This window comes from Leptidea sinapis, chromosome 16, assembly GCF_905404315.1.
Source record: "Leptidea sinapis chromosome 16, ilLepSina1.1, whole genome shotgun sequence".
Taxonomy (NCBI): Eukaryota; Metazoa; Arthropoda; class Insecta; order Lepidoptera; family Pieridae; genus Leptidea; species Leptidea sinapis.
The window spans coordinates 9,325,374-9,332,296 of record NC_066280.1 but is presented as its reverse complement, the minus strand read 5'-3'; positions in this window follow the sequence as shown (position 1 = coordinate 9,332,296).

The following is a 6,923-nucleotide window of genomic DNA, read 5'->3' as shown; positions in this document are numbered from 1 at the left end:
TGTGGTTCTTTCTTGTTTCTGGTAATATCATGAAAAGATATCAAAAAGAATGATTCCATTTTTAAAAACACCAAATATATTAAGAGTGACATAATTAGCCATTCTTATAATGGCCCTACCAAACCCAAGATGAAGAATACCTATGTGGAGAAAGTCAATGGAGGCTTCCCACTCTCTCCGAGTTAATGCAAGTTTCGCACCACCTTATTCACTGAGCGGCGCAGCATTCATGGTAACATGAATCATGTTGAATTTAACCCCCGGAACACTAAATCAACTCTTCATTTGTTGTACCTCTGCTCTTCGACAATACTACCCTTAACATCTGACCTAGTATATATTTATTTATTAATGTAACCAACAGCGTACACAACAATTATTTTCACAATCTTAACCTAGGTTTTACATAAAGCCACAAAGGATTACGAAAATTTTAAATTATAAAAAGAAATCATATATTAACAGAATAGACTTAAAAATATTCTTTATGTAAGTGCGCGTTATTTATGCGCGTGTTTGTATGTGAGTGCTGCGTTACCTATTATTATTTTTACGACGATGTTTTATTATTTCTGTTTTTAAGTTAATTTTTGATAAGTGAAATACGTCAAACTCAGCGTATTGTAAGTTCGTGACAGACGCGGAGTTATGGAATTTTGGGAATAATTTGTATTAGGTTTGGGAACATGCAAAAGGCGCGTGTGACGCGATCTTAAAGATTGAGCGTTTAATGAAAAGGCTGACAGTAGACTAGGACAGTCGATGGAGCCACTCAACATTTCTTGCAGAAGTAACATGTCCCTTTGATTCCTTCTTTGTTCCAGTGTGATACCATATCCGATACCATAGTGAGAACACCCTTCCTCATAACTTTTGAATTCTTTAAAATCTTTACAAGTTAAGTATTTAATAAACTGTCTCTGTATGGTTTCAAGCCTTTCGATATGTATAATATATTGGGTGTCCAGAAATTACATGCGTATTCAAGAATACTCCGGACATACGCAAACTAAAGTGCTTTTATACATTCCAGATTACTGAAGGAACGGATCACTCGTTTTTTGAAAGCTCTATTACTTAACATTATCAATGTTATCAACGTGCTCATTCATTGAAAACTTAGCATCGATTTGGATACCCAGGTCTCTAACGGCAGTCACTCTGGGTATGCATGTGCCATTAATTTTGTAGTTAAATTCAATTGTATTTTTTTACGAGTCAGAGTAATATGATGGCACTTTTTAACATTAACTATGATTCTGTTCCTTGCGTAGTGCGCGACAATCGTCAAGTGAACGTATTTTGACAAATATTTTTTTGTCGTCAGCGAATATTAAATACTGTGCAAGGTGGAAGCAACTTCCAATATCAAATAGGTAAGCGTTATATAAAAGCGGACCTAGGATGGATCCCTGTGGTACTCACGAGGATATTATTACAAAGTTACTTCTAGCACTACCCGTCACAAGTTCACAACTGCTTGCATACGGTTGTTAATATATGAAGTAAACCACTGAAGTAAGCTCCCATTTACGCCTAGCACGCTTAGTTTTTGCAGTAGAATTACGTGATCTACTCGGTCAAATGCTTTTTCGAAATCCGTGTAGATCACATCCACTTGATATTTCTCGTCCATGCTCTGTACTACGTAATCCGTAAAAACAGCTAAATTAGTAACGGTAGAACGGTTCTTCATAAATCCGTGCTGCTTGTAGGGAATAGATCTAGTTATAATGGGGCATATGTATCTATAGACACCTGTTTCGAATAACTTACTCATTGCGTTCAGAATCGATATCGGCCGATAATTCTTTATTTGGGATCTTGATCCGCTTTTATGTATCGGTACTATAAGTGCACACATCAGGGAAACTACTGAAGACGTTAATGGAGAGATTAAATATTATGGATAGCGGTAAGGCTAAATTGTTAGCACACTTATTTAAAAAAATCGGTGGGATGCCATCACTGCCAGCTCCCTTATTAGATTTTAAATCTTTCAGCAATTTACGAACCTCATCTTCACTTATAGTAATTTTGCAAATGGTTTCATTATGATTCAAGTTTAGAGAACTTGGTTCATCGTACGAGTTTGCTTGTTTTACAAAGACGCTCTCAAAGTATTGACTGAATCCATTACAAACTGATTTAGTATAGGAGAAAAGTAGTTCAGGATCTTTACGAATGAAGCATTGCATACGCTCAGTGTAGTAACACCGGCTCTGTACGAGTTTTTGGCGAGTTCTGAGCATAACAAACTCTTCGTAATCACGAGGATTTTTATCTTTTTTCCATTGTCTATGCTTTTGAAGCTTCTCTTGCACTATGTGAATTAGAGACTTAGGATACCACACAGAGAAATTAGTTTTATGTTTAACTTTAACTGGTATAAATTTATTTGTTGTTTCGTTTAGAATGGAATAAAACAATTTAATTGTTTCATTAATTGAATCAGCTACTAGTTATTCGTGCCAATTGATTCAATACTTGATACTTATCACAAATCTGTGATAAGTATTTATTAATTTTGATATAGTCCCCATTATAGAAATTGGGCCTATTGACGGGTTTCTGACGAATATTACGAATTAATAGGTTCGAGAGATTAAATTGTAGACATGGATGATATACATCTTCTGTAACGAGGGGAGTAAGGCAGTGGTGAACTTCAAAGTCAATGTTACTAAATAATAGATTTAAGGTGTTTTTTCGCTTACTGTTCGAGATAGTGTTTTGTTGTTTCAAACCAGAGAGGTTACAAATATCTAAAATATTTACAAAAGCATTTCGCAATTCCACTGGGCCACGTTTTTGCAGTGTAGGTCCGGAGTCAGTCCACGTAACATTTGGTAAGTTAAAATCGCCACATAAAATGAAATAGTCATTGGGATGGGTTGCCAAAACTTCTGCGAGTCGAGAATAGATTGATTCGAGTCTTATAGGTAACTGTGAGTCATATACTAATCCGATATGGATGTTGAGATTCCCCGAAATTTTGAGAGTATCACAGGTCCACTGGCGTTGATGTTGGACATGTAGCTTCTTAGAAGCACATAGTAGAACTCCTCCATCTATTTTTAGTAGGTTGGTTTCAGTCACAATGAAAAATGTAATCTATTGTCACAGATCTCACTATCATAGATACCGTTAGTCAGCCATGATTCTGTTATTAAAATTATGTCATAATCGTAGTTACGTATGTTTTGTCTAAATTCATTTGTTTAAGTGCGTACGCCACGCACATTTTGGTATAGTATTGGACAATATTGTAAGTAAGTTAAGATAAGCTAAATTGTACGGATACTTAAGGTAACATTTGCTTGTTGTTCGAAACGGAATAATTTTAATTTTGATGTTTCTTTTAAAACTTAGAATGGGTGTGGTAATTGTTGTGGTGGTGGTTGTTGGGTGCAAGTTAAAAAAGAAATATATTTTGTGTAAAACTTAATAAAGTGTGTATGTGTTAATTGATGAATGTAAGTGTTAGTGTATTGAGTGTGGTTAAGTAGATGTTTATTATGTTGTGGAATTTTACAAAAACGCTAGTAATCTTGAGCAAAAAGAAAATACAAATAACCAAATTAACTGTAAAAAGATAACTCAAAAATAGTTTAACGCACAGAGTTACTTTATCTTGTCTAAATCCTTTTCGAGGCGAATGTAAAGGGTCGGCGATTCTTCGTTTTTTCTTAAAAAAATGTAACAGTTCCTAACCCAAACAAACGTGTACGCTTTCTCCTTTGCTAAATTTTTAGTTGTTTTTAATAACTGTTTGTTTTCAGGAGTTAGGTGCTCATTTACGAAAAATTTTTTCTCAGTGCCACCGATGCCTATATCTCTGGTGCAGATGCCCCTTTTGTTTTTCAGGCCAGAGAGTATTTTATCTTTGTATAGACGCTCCGCTAGCTTAGCTACAATGGGTTTTGGTCTACCAGCTATGGCTTTCTGAGGCTGGACGCGATGTGCAAAGTCAATATCCCCACGGTTAAGCACCACGCCAGCATATTCAGCAATTTTCAGTACCAAATCGACAGGCGATTCACTACTGGTTTGTGGCAACCCTACAATTTCTAGGTTATTCATTCTCGCTTGTTGTCTACAAAACTGTGAACGCAGTTCCAATAGTTGAACCTCCGACACGCTGATACGTTCCTGCAGTGTACGTACGTCACTCTTAAAATGGTCGTTTTCGTCCTGAAGTTGACTATAGAAAGTCTGCAACTGAGACATTTTTAAGAGTTGATTTATTTATTTATCAAAGATGCAATGTAACATTACAGATTAAATCTAAAGCGTTACAAATTTGGGAAGATAACGAAGCTATTTCATTTTTTAATTCGGTGTCTTCAGTAGCTTTTAATTCTTCAACAATTTCATATTTAATCGACTGCAGCTTGGCGTCTAGATTGTTTTCCAAACGACTAATTATTAGGTTTGGATCATTATCCCTCGAGGCTGCAGGGACATCGCATACAGTCACTGAAATGTCGGAATTGGCGGCTACAGTTCGCGCGGTTTTGTTTATTTTTTCTACTCGTACTGGAGTGTTACTGTTATCTCCACCTTTTTTTGCTCATTTGCCACGCATTTAGGGCACTTTCACTGCGTTCGTGCGGATGTTGAATCGCCAGTAAATCGTACACATTCAGAGTGGTATATGTAGTTACAATTCATACATTGTATGCGTTTCATCGTCACACTGTGTGCTTGGCACGCTTCACAAGTTCCAACCATTGCAAATTTTGTTCACAATTATTTCCAAAGTAATATAGATTGAAAAAAAACAAAAAGCGGCGCGCGGCGAGATTCGTATCAGATTCCGCGTTGAGGTAGACGTTGTAGTTACCGACCAGCCACGGAACGCATTACTGTAGCGACGAATTACTCACATTTATTTATTAATGCTACTAAATTCGTCTCTGTACCGTGAAGTTTTTACACTGATTTTAGTACTATTTCAAGAGACTTTGATTGAAAAACACCGATCACCACACTATTTAAATGGATAACTTTGTGCACACTTAACACTTTTATTGTAATTATAGCAGTAAGTTCGTTGATTTATAATTTTAAATACAGAACCTATCGATATACGTCTACTCTGTTAAATGTCAGATGACAAGCCATGTATCGGAATACTGGTTCGCTTAATCTCAAGTGATTACCAATTCCGCAGTTATCTTGAAAGCAAAGCCAAATTGGCTTCACAGACCAAGTAATTGGGGGTCATACATACAGCCCGATAACACTTCAAGCTTGTCCACTTTCTAGCGCTCTACAAAGCGCAGGTCCAGCCACATGTGGTATTGCCCTCTGGTAAGTCACCCTAGTATCAACTTTAACCATTTGTCCGCGTGGAATGCAGAGCTCGAATTATCGTGGAATCCATACTCTGTGAACGGCTAGCTCACTAGGTGGCGTTGCGTAGAGACCTCGTTTCATTGTGTCTCTTCTACCGCATTTTCACGGGGTGTTCCGAAGAGCTATTTGACTTCCACCTTTGCATGACATGCCACAAAAACTTGGTTATCATCCCAACCATCTGGATGTCTAGCCTCTATCCAAACTATGGCATGAGATTCCTAATGCCGTTTTTCAAGATGATACCCAATGGGTAGATATCTTCACAATAGCACGTACCTAGACTATTCTAAGAGGTCGGCAGCGCTCTTGTGATCCCTTTTGTGTTGCAGGAGAATATGAGCGGCGGTGATCACTTAACTTTAGGTGACTCGTATGTCTTGTCTTCCTCTTCCATACCACTGGCATGGGCCAAAAGTTTCATGATCATCGGATAGATTGTGTGTAAAAATAACGAACACCATTTTATACATATATAGCCTATAAATATTATTTTATTTATTGTCTCGTTTTATTGTATGAAGATTGTGGCGACACATTGAGATATTCCATCGTGACGGGTGCAAAGAATATAGTCGGGTTCGCGTCGCAATGGCACGCCTTATGTGATTCGTAAACAGTCAGATTATAGTCACTGTAGGACTACGGATCGTAGTTGGCGGCGCTAACATGAGGATAGTGCAGACTTAGAATAGGAGGTACTAGCTTATAGAAGACCACTTTGATTGACCAATTTTGCGCGATTTATAACTTAGGTCCTAAAGAATCATTGAGAAAAATTTAAAGAAATAAACATTTTGACTGTTGCTTCTCAATACATTTTTGATAATGTTCTGTATGTTCATAAGCACATTGAGGAATTTTCTTGAAACTGTGACATTCATAATGTTAACAAGAGGAACAAACATAAACATGTTATGCCTACTACTCGGTTGGGTCGAGTTAGTAAGTCTTTTGTTGGGCAATGTATATGCTTCTACAATATGATCCCAGAAAATGTACAAAACAAATGTGTTATGAAATTTAAAAGAATTGTTAAAAAACGTTTGTGTGGGAAAGGTTATTAACGATTTTCTTAATGACACCACGGACTGGGAATAAAACGAACACCCTCAGGCTCTTTAATTATAAATGTTTATTGTACGATATTACATTGTAATCCCTATTTTTATATTTAAAAAAAAGCACGCTGAGTTTCTTGCGCCCATTCTTCTCAGGTCTGAGGCAGTCTTCTTTGAATGGGTGGTAGTTTTTGACGTTCAATAAGTGATTTTGAATAAAAATATTTGTATTTGATATGTCAATATGTGCTGCGTTAGCTCTTACGACTTGTCAACCAAAATCGACTACAGTAACTACAGATTCGCTTACCCTTACCCTATCATGTTGTTCTCCATCGCACGCTTTGTTTGTATGTACGGTAGTATATTGTGTCTATCGGGGAAGACTGTAGAGGGTCGCCATTACATCACTAAGGTTCGTATTCCATATTCCTTCTAGACGTACTTCTGATACCATAGACCAAGTACAGTATCTAGACATCGGTTTAGCGTGGCCAACAT